We start from the raw sequence: 10,411 nt of genomic DNA, 5'->3' as shown, positions 1-10,411 counted from the left end.
TGCTGTTGAATGCATTTTCATTGCCCAAGGCCACATTTTCCATAGCGTTTGACCTATTTTTATTATTGAAATTTCTTTCAACTGTCATGTTGTTTGATCCATAGTCGATGCTTACATTAACTGTTGTTGTGTTGTTTAACTTTTTACCCATGTTGAAGCTCACACTTTCAATGGTGCTCAACCCATTTTTATCACAGAAGTTTATATTAGAAACTTGGTTGATTGATTTATTATCATCAAATAAGCTTGGGTCGGCCATGTCTTTAATCCAAATTGATTGTTTAATCCATCCTTTATCATGTTGATGTTTAATCCAAATTCATTAGTAAGACTTCCCCTAGAATGATTGCTAGTGTTGAAGTTTCTCATTTCGTTAAAATTCATGCTCGACTGATTATTTATACCCAAGATTTTCATTTTGTTTGATCCACATGGGTTGCCCAAATTCACCTTACATTGATTGTTGTAACCCATTAAATAATTTCCAATATTGCTCGAATCATAAGAATCATTGAAAGTCATTCCCAATTGATTGTTGAAGCTCATATTTGTCGACCCATATGCATTATTGGAGCTTATCCCTGGTTGCTTGTTGTCCAAGCTCACATTGGTCTTGCTATTTGACTCGTACTCATGTTTATTGTTCATCATAATAGGAATAACCATATTTTTTGTCTTAGGTAATTGCTTGCTCATCAGATTCAAATTTGTAATAGTATCTAAGTTAGACTAATCATGATTCAAGCTCATATTATTTGGCATCTCCCTATTATCTAGGTAAACATCTATAGGCTTGTCCAAACCATTAGGTGTAATTATTTCTTCTTCATCTTGTTGATTCCTTCTAACCTAGTAGTGCAATACATAACCATTTGCTGCAAGCATTTGTTGTTTTTGGTTCATACTAACCTGGTCTGATTTGTAGATGTTTGATCCAATGATTTTTTCTTGCTCATTCATGTTGACTTGATCCAACCAATCAACGTTGGTCCCAACCATTTGATGTTGTTGATATATTTTGACTTGCTTCCATCTATCAACACTGTTTCCAATCATTTGTTGTTGGTTCATGCTGAGTCTATTGTCCATTTTATTCAATCATTTGTTGTTGGTTCATGCTGAGTCCATTTAGTATGTCCAATCATTTGTTGTTGGTTCGTGTTGAGTCCATTTAGTATGTCAGTGTTGCTTCTAATAATTTGCTATTGTTGATTCAAATTGACCTAGTGTAATTCATAAACATTAACTCTAGTAATTTATTATCTTAAATAATTCAATTTATAAACATTGAATACAATAATTTATTATTATTGATCCATACTTACCTGGTTTAGTTCATGAGTTCTGTTATTCTCTTTAGTTGTACCTGCAATAACGTATATCAGTTAAAAATTTTTATTTTATGAAAATAAGAATTATTATATACATATGTTAAAAGTATTACACTATGGAAGAATGATATATATTGCTTTATTTCATATTTATATTAGTCATTTGTACTAGTGACTATTTTTTATTTTTTTTTAAAAGTTATTTCACTGAAAAAATATTTTTTACCATAATATTTTTTACTATATTATTGAATAAAATTAGTTGCTTCACTAAAAACAAAAAGATTCGATTGTTAAAATTTTCAAAAGGAGTAATAAAACAATTTACTAGAATAATTAAGTAAACAATTCTAAAACAACTTTGCTATAACTATTTTTATGGTTAACCTCATCTCTCCATGTATGTTTGCAAGCACCTTTTGTGTATTCTAATGTTTCTCGTGGAGATGTATGAATGTTATACTTCTTCCATGCATGGTAGTGATAGCTTAAATGTTTTATGATTTTCAATGGCTGGGGGTTTCCCTTCTAGTTAACACCTATGATAACTTTTGTTATTTTTATGTATAGTTGGGATGCTTCATGGGCTTTTTGAGTTATTATTGTTCACAGGTTGATGCTTATATTTGGAATTTGTAATGTTATAGATCTAAAATCTTCATATCATCAATAAAGTTCTTTCTTTTAAACAAGAATGATAATGTAAGAAGACAACTAGATTATATATAATATATGCATTCGTCGTATGCATATACATATATAGACAATTTTGATTTACATTAGTGCATGCATACTTGTGTACGCCAATACTTATAATACGATTAGATAAGAAAAATATTGACTATGTTCAATAAATAGTATAAAATTTAGATTATTACTATATTTAATTACTTCCACTTCTACTATATTTCTTTATTAATATTTTGACTTAAATATAATAGATATATAGTAAATATTACCTTTAAATAAAGAATATATATATTTTTTAGAAAGAATGGAAAACAAAAATGATATTTAATTTAGAAAAAAAATATATAACGTTAGAATATTACTCTTAATACATAAATTTATGTTTAAAAAGTTTAAAATCTTAATTTTATCTTGACTTGGATTCAAGTGAGATGTTTGTCTAAATCCTTCAGAAAGAAGATTTAAGCTGCTTGGATTTGCCATTTGCCTTCTTAATAATTTATTTTCGACCATGGTTTGTCTTTTCATTTGTATTAGCCTAGCAAGATGACGACTATAGAATTCTTTTAGATGATTCACCTCATCTTGTCTTTTTTCAAATTCACCTGCTAATATATATTTTATTTTTATTATTACGAGTTTTATAAAATTCTGGATGTGTATCTTAGCAGGTAATTGTGTATGTCATTTTGGTATTTAAATATTTATTTGGAATGTTAGTAAAGTTTATCATATTTTGCAAAAAAAGAAAAGAAAATGCACTTATGAGAATACATATTGGTAAATATATATATATATATATATATATGTGCATGGTTCTGAAAAATATGTATAAGTAAGTGAACACACACATGTATATTATTCCAATGAAGGCACAGAAATGCATATAGAGGGGGAGAGAGAGAGAACTTACCAAACAGAATTTGGGAGTTGTTTCTAGGGGTAGTTGACATGTTTATCGAGCTTAATGTTCTCCTCAATTTGTGAAGTACTTTTCTTTTCTTGAAAGCTTTGAACTTGTGGATCCATCTGACTCAACACATATGGGAAATATGTGACAATAAATATGTGTTTTCATATATATATATATATATATATATGTATATGTGGTTGTTATCAACATATAAAAATTAAGAAAAATAAATTTGATATATATATGTATTCGTATTTTCTTTTCCATAAATACTTGAGCTTGAAAAAAGATCATACCTTTTTTTTTTTTAGATTTTTGTTCATAACGCAACTTGTTTAATGAAACTCTACAAACAAAAAGAAGATCATTATATTTATTAATACTTTAATTATATATTAATAGAAAAAATTAAGTTATATAAAATTAATATAAGAATATAAAAAATACAAGATGGTGATTATTTACCTTTTATTCTTTCTTGGATCCATGTTAGTATTTGAATTACTAGTCAAAGGTTTAAAATTTTCAAAATTATTGACACTATAACCATTACTATCATTAATATTTCTATTAGATAATAATGGTTGAAAGCAATCAAGTGAGTTGACCTGTTTACCAATAGTACTTATGATAAAAAAAAATAAGATTTGATAATTTTATTGGTATCAGACGACTGTGAATTAAGATTAATCTTACTGCTATTTCTTTCCATAATAATAGATCTACAACTTTTATCACTAAATTTGTCTCTTTTTCATATTTGAAAATTACTTGAGATAAAAGTGATAGTAGTTGGCGTTAGTGTAATGGCCAAGAACTTTTCAAAGCAATTAAAATTTGTCTCATCTTTCTCCATTAATTCTTACTTATCAATCGCCTACAATTAACCAAAAACAAAAAAAGAAGATGATCAAATAGTTTAGAAATAAGGTGGAATCTTGATATCTAGATACTAAACAATATATTGAGATGAAGTTCTAATATATATATATATATATAATTTAATAACAAAATGATCTAAATTTTATTACTACGTTAATATTGCCTTCATTTAAGTTTGATATTACTATATAGATGGAATATGCCGCCATAGGTTTTATGTAGAAATAATGAGAATGTGTAACATTCTGCACAACCAGATTTCCAAATTTTATAAATAAAATTCAGAAGAAAATTAGATTTAAAATAAATATGAAATAAATTATAATTGAAGTAAAACTATTTAGACATTTATACTTCATTTTAGAATTTAAAATAGATTAAGAAGGAGATTTAAAAATATTAAGAGTTGTTATTTAGTGACATTTATTTAAATTAAAAATTATTTATGTGATATAAAGATTAGTAAATTAGTAAAACTAAATATTTAGGAATTATAAATTATTCTTAAGTTAGTAAATTTAATTTATTAAGAAAATTAGTAAATTTGAAAACTCATTTTTAAAGAAATAGGAAATTTATTTAATTAAATAAATTTAAAATAAATATTTAAACAAATTTAAAATAATATTCGAACCCAAAAAATATTAAATAGGAATTTAGGGACTTCAACAAGAAAAATCCAAATTTTTGGGGACCTTTTGGGTACTAAAATAAGGTGTAGGTGATCAATTGAAATTAAATCTAGAAATTAGGGATTTCTGCAATTTCAGACAGTTTGACTACGTCAGCGTATGACATGCCCATGTAATCAACAACCTTTTGTCGTGTGGCGGGCATGCAAATTTGCACACGCAATGGTCATCAGCTGTGTGGGCACCAGTGGTTTGTAGATCCGACAACCCTACATGTTTGATGCAATCCAATGGTGATGAGTGTGGGCAAGGGATCCAACAGCATACAAACATGTAGCGGGAAATCATTGCGATCCAATGGTCCATGTGCGAGATGCCGATCAGACGACCTGTATGCATTTTTGGGGATCCAACGGTCAAAAGGAATGAACGGCCCATATCCGCATGGAGGTGATCCAACTGCTATGAAAATGGACAACCAAAATCTATGCAAACACGATCTGACGGTTAGTATTGCACGCTCACGAAATTACCAATTTCCCATTTATTATGGCAGATCCGACGCCTCTCGTGTAGCTCGCGTGTGTTAGGAGCTAGGTTTAAAAGCTCGGCAATACCCATTCGACCCCCCAGCCCAGTCGGGGAATAAAGAAAGAAAAGAAAAAAAAAAAGAAGAGAAGAAATGAAGAAGAAGGGAAGAGAGAGAGATGGCCAAGAACCACCGTTTGCAACGAAGAACAGGAAGCAGAATGCACTGGCCAGAAGCCCACCGCAGGGGGAATTCGATTCGCTGCCACTAGGTGCTGGAAATCGTAATTTTTCGACGGGTTTTCCAAACGACCCGCGATCCGTGGTGCGTTATCAAACTCGAACCTTCGGGGATGATTTTCTATGCCTTTTTCTCTCTTTTTAGACATCATTAAATATTCAACAGATAACTGGCATGTAGTAGAACATATTTGAAGTTCAAATAAAATCGAAATTAAGCCATACAGGCATGAAAGATCGCATGCAAGTCACGGGTTTATCACTGACTCAAGACACCTACTATTTTGACAGACTGCGAAGCTACTTTGGGGATCGATTTAGAGCCTCAAATCAACCTGTTTTGCAAAAACATTTGTAAGTATTCATACGTGGTGTTTTCCAAGTTTTTTATACATGCTTTGAGATCAAAAACTAATACCGATTAAATGGATTTTTGGTGAGCTAAAAGTAGGCTGGTGATCACTGTTTGAATAGGTTCTAGGTATCCTTTTGGCACACAAAACTGTCGGGATTGACTTGGAAATGCTAGGCTTGTTTCATTTACGTTTACATCAAAAATTTGTACGCGTAACTTCTGTTTAAGCTTGATGTCGTTTCCTTCTTCCTTAGGTGTTCAAGTATGTGGTTCGCCTGCGTATGTAAGAGGAAGAAAACGCCATGTCCAGTTATGGCTACGGATGAACAACGAGGTGAGTGCGGGTACACACGGTGATGCCTGCGAGATCTGCAAGTTCTAGCATGCTTGACGACAGCGATGACGCCACAAGAATGCAACTGTGTGGATGTTTTCCCAGAGGCCACCACCCGTGCCTCTTTTTAGTGTCAAAAACAGGAAGAATTAGTTTTCCTAGATTTGATTCCGATAATAGAACTTTACTAATGAACGTTTGTAGCTTGTTTAGGTATATTGAATTTGGATTGCAATTAGGGCTTAGGACGAAACAGTGCTTTATTCGAGGTAAGGACTAGGGTATTGCAATTGATATTTGTAGGTGTATTTTCTAGATTGTGTGATTGGTAATTGATTTTAGAAAAGCTTGCATGCATTATACGTGTTTATGGTGATTGACGAGTGCGTGCGTAATTGCATATTTTGAATCGAATCATGATTTGATGTTGCTTGTGTAAATGTTTTATAAAAAAAAAGGAAAAGGAAAATGGGATGTTTTACGAAAGTCAGAGATAGAATTGATGACTGAATAAAAGTTTAGGAAAAATGAAAAGAAATTTGTTAAAGGGAAAACACTTAAAGAACAACTTAGGAGATAGGGAAAGTATTTCATTAAGGGAAGACTAAAAGAATAACTTAAGAAAAAAAAAAGATTTAAGTCAATTAGAAGAGGAAAGAGATTAGAAAGGAATGGATTAATGAAGAGCAACCTTCGTGTTTGAAATAAAAATTAAAGTTTTAAAATGTACTTGTGGTTTAAAAGTAAAGGGGGATTTTTTTAATAATAAAATAATATATGAGTAACATAGTTTGGTATTTAAAAAGAAAAGACCTAGGAGTAAAATTAAAAGGGTAGAAAGAATGGATGATTTGATGATAGTAATCAGAATTAAGGTTTTAACTTAAAATCTTAAGTACTAGAATTTGGGAAATAAATAAAATGTAATAAACCAATAAACCTTTTAAGAAATTGTTCATGAGACTTAAAAGAAAATAAAAAACATAGAAATTAGGAAAAAGAAGTAACTTAAATTAATACTAACCAGTTTAAATAAAACTTGATAATTTACATAGTATTTAAATTCCCTGAATTTTGGAAAAGTAAGATGGTTATGAAGAAAGTGGATGTAAATTATGATTATTGGAATATGGATTAATGATGGTATTGTAAGAGAAGTAGGAACTTAGGTTTAGGAAAGGAAATTGAGGTAGATGTCTAGTAACTGAGGATTAAATTGATTGATGAATGAAATACATGGGTTCGTGGCTTAATAGACAAAAAGGGAAAAAATACTAAAGGGACAATGAGAGAAGTAAAGGAAGGTGATGTGATCCTAGATGACCTAAATTTAGTTCCAAAGATTAAATCCTGCATCAAGGAAGAACCCCATGGAAAATTCAGACTCTTACGAAATAATTAGTTGGGAGTTCGCCGCAGCAAGAGATCCTACCCATGCAGTACAACAGACAAGCACGCATGGGCAGAGGAAAAATGGGGAAATTCTTTTCCCGTAAGAATTCTCATAAGTCCCGTCCCAAACAGACAAGTACTTCCAGAACCCTTTTGTGTCTTAAATAGTATCAGCTCAAACGAAAAAGTAAATTCTAGTTTCCTAAATGGGAACGCCCTGAATAGGAAAGTAACTTTATCACTGACTACTTTCCTAAATAGGACTATTCTAAGGAGTGGGACAAGTTTTTCCAAAAGAAGTTTAAAGCCCATGTAATGCTTCACGGGCTTGGGGAAGTTATAAAGCAATAAGAAAAGCCCATTTATGACTCAACCCAATGTGGCCCAAAGACCTCATGGTCAAAGTGGGGTAATGACCAAAAGAGATCCCTGGATAACATGTGCCGCACATGTGTTTGTCCTATTTCACATGTGTGGGCAGCCATATGTTAGGGAAGGACAACCCGTACATGCAGGTCCCCAATCCACGTAAACCAGCACGCAAGGCATGCAAACAAATAATCTCGCACGCAGAAATGCGCAGGAGGTGTCCCATATGCGCACAATAGCTCACATGCGCGCAATAATGCGCACGACCCACGCTCAAGAAACTGACTTGCATAGCCTAACTAGCCCATTAGCAAGACTCATGGCCCAGTCTACTGGACCCGTAGCCCGACTCACGTACCCAACAGCTAGCCACATGGTTTCCTTCTTCCTAGTCATTTTTGGATTCCAAAATCCCACTTTTTTTACTTCTACAAGGTGTCAAAGCTTCCCCAATTACCCCATGTGCAAAATATGCCAAATTTAAAGGTAGAATTCTACTCAAAATTGAAGAGAAGATATCCTTGAAGAATTAGGATAATGGGACTATTATTTAATATTTTTTAATGTAAATCCTTATCCCTAAAATTATTTAATTAATTAAATTAGGATAAGGATAAGAAATTTATTATTTAATTAATTATGTATTTGGTTTTCAATTAAATTAGGAATTAGAATATGGGTAGGAATCCTAAATCTTATTATATGCAGAACTAGAAATTAAGATCCTATATAAAAGTCTTAGCTCACGCATCCTAACACACATCTTGAGAATTAATAAAAATCAAAGCTTTTAGCTTTTAGTTAAATTAGCCGAGTGCTAATTTTATTTTTCTTCAAGTTCTTCCAAGATAAGTGAGCTTGCTGAAGTCTTGATTGAGTCGAGGAGTTGCGATCGACTTATCGGGTTAGCCGTGATGTCTCTTTTTTTTCTCATTTTTGTCTTTACATGCCTAATTTTAGGGTTGTAAATTCAATTAAAGGAAGAGATTTTAATTAGGTGATTTAAGTTTTGATATTGCATGCAATTAGGTTGAGGTTCCGGGAGTCAAAATGATCCTTTCCATACCCTCCCGCATAAGAAAGAATAATGAGTGAAATAGAGTTAAGGAGGTTATGTCTAGATTAGGGTTAGGGTCATGTGTCTAAAAATAAATAAATTAAGTGTCAAGTAAAACTCAAACAACAAAGAGTCTAGTTAAAATCCGTCTGCGTTATGCCTTGGAGGGGTTACTATTTATATCGTTGTTTACTGTCTACTGTTGGAGCCCTACACTGTGACTGGGTTGATGTTGGAGTCCTCTCCATAGGGAGTTGGACTGTACTGTGTTCCTCTCTGATGAGAGATGAAACAATTATTCTGAAAAGGGTCTAAATGATGGCGACTGAGCGAAATTGAGTGACGGCGATCGAAGTGAATGAGTGACATTATGACTGTATGCTTATCTATTTGTAATTTAGTATTATGACTACGATCCCCTTTCACAGTGGTAACGGTGTCCTTACTGCCCTCCATGGTACAGGTTTAGGCGACTACGCACTTAGGTACGTAAACTGTGAAACTTAACAAGTTAATAACTAGTGTTAAAATTTTCAAGGGCAAGTCTGAGTCGAGTCTGAGTCTTGTGTGCATGTGTTGACTGGTGGAACACGGTATTGGAACCTTATGAAATGGGAATGATAAAACAAACTGATTGTTATCGTATTGATTATACTGAGACTGTATTGATCAGAATGGCTTTGGTAAAAATGAATAGTACAATTATTGATCAAAAAGAGTATTCAGGAGTTTTCTGAAATCGAAATTGAAAGGAAAGTCTCACTATAAATTTATAAGTGTTCTTTAAAAGTTTAATTGCTCTGTAATGGTTCAATCATTTTTATGAACTACTGCATTAAGGGTTGTTTCTAAACCTTGTTTATATGATTGTAATACTTACGTTTTTTCCAGGATGATAGGAATTACTGCAGCATAGTCCTTCAGTTAGTCCAACCATTGTCTCTATCTCAAATTCAATTTCTTCTGGGTAAAGAGATACTTCAGACTCTTGTGGTCGATAAAGATCTCAAAGGTTTCACCATAAATATAATGTCGCCAAATCTTTAAGGTAAAAATAATGGCTGCAAACTTAAGGTCATATATAAGGTAGTTGAGCTCATGTGTTTTATTGTCTAAAGTCGTAAGCAACTACTCTACCGTGCTGCCTGAGTACACAACTCAAATCTAGGCATATGCATCACAGTAAACTGTGAAACCACCAGAGCAGCCATAAATGGTCAAAACAAGAGCTGTGGTCAAATGACACTTTAGCTCTAAGAAGCTCTCTTCACAGTCGGAGTTCTAATCAAATTTGGATTCTTTCTAGATCAATCGAGTTGTGGAGCAATAATTTTTGAGAAAACCCTCCACAAAACTTCGATAATAACTAGTAAGACCGAAAAAAATTCGAACTTTTGACATAGTAGTTGACCCTTTCCAACTAAAGATTGCCTTTATATTAGATGGATCGACAGAAATACCCTCACTAGAGTCAATATGTCATAGAAAAGCTACACTGTGAAACTAAAACTCGCACTTGCTAAATTTAGCGTATAGCTTGTTCTACTGTAATGTTCCCAAGGCATTATTAGATGGACTGAATGATTAGTCAGATTCTGAGAGTGGACATGTCATCAATGAATACTATAATATACTTATCTAAAACTGGCCTGAATAATCGGTTCATGAGATCCATAAAGACTGTTAGA

At 32.4% G+C, this 10,411-nt stretch overlaps 1 long non-coding RNA gene across 1 annotated transcript; it reads left to right on the top strand.

Annotated features, from left to right (window-relative positions):
• Nucleotides 1-4,799: 4,799 nt before the first annotated feature.
• LOC110813908 (uncharacterized) lies at nt 4,800-6,158 on the top strand. Its single transcript, XR_002539583.2, has 3 exons — nt 4,800-5,301; nt 5,508-5,570; nt 5,826-6,158. It is a non-coding gene; the product is annotated as an uncharacterized LOC110813908 (long non-coding RNA).
• The last annotated feature ends 4,253 nt before the right edge of the window (nt 6,159-10,411 follow it).

The sequence above is a fragment of the Carica papaya genome, chromosome 6, assembly GCF_054855325.1.
Source record: "Carica papaya isolate Zhongbai chromosome 6, ASM5485532v1, whole genome shotgun sequence".
Classification (NCBI taxonomy): Eukaryota; Viridiplantae; Streptophyta; class Magnoliopsida; order Brassicales; family Caricaceae; genus Carica; species Carica papaya.
This window is presented reverse-complemented; position numbering and strand designations above follow the sequence as displayed.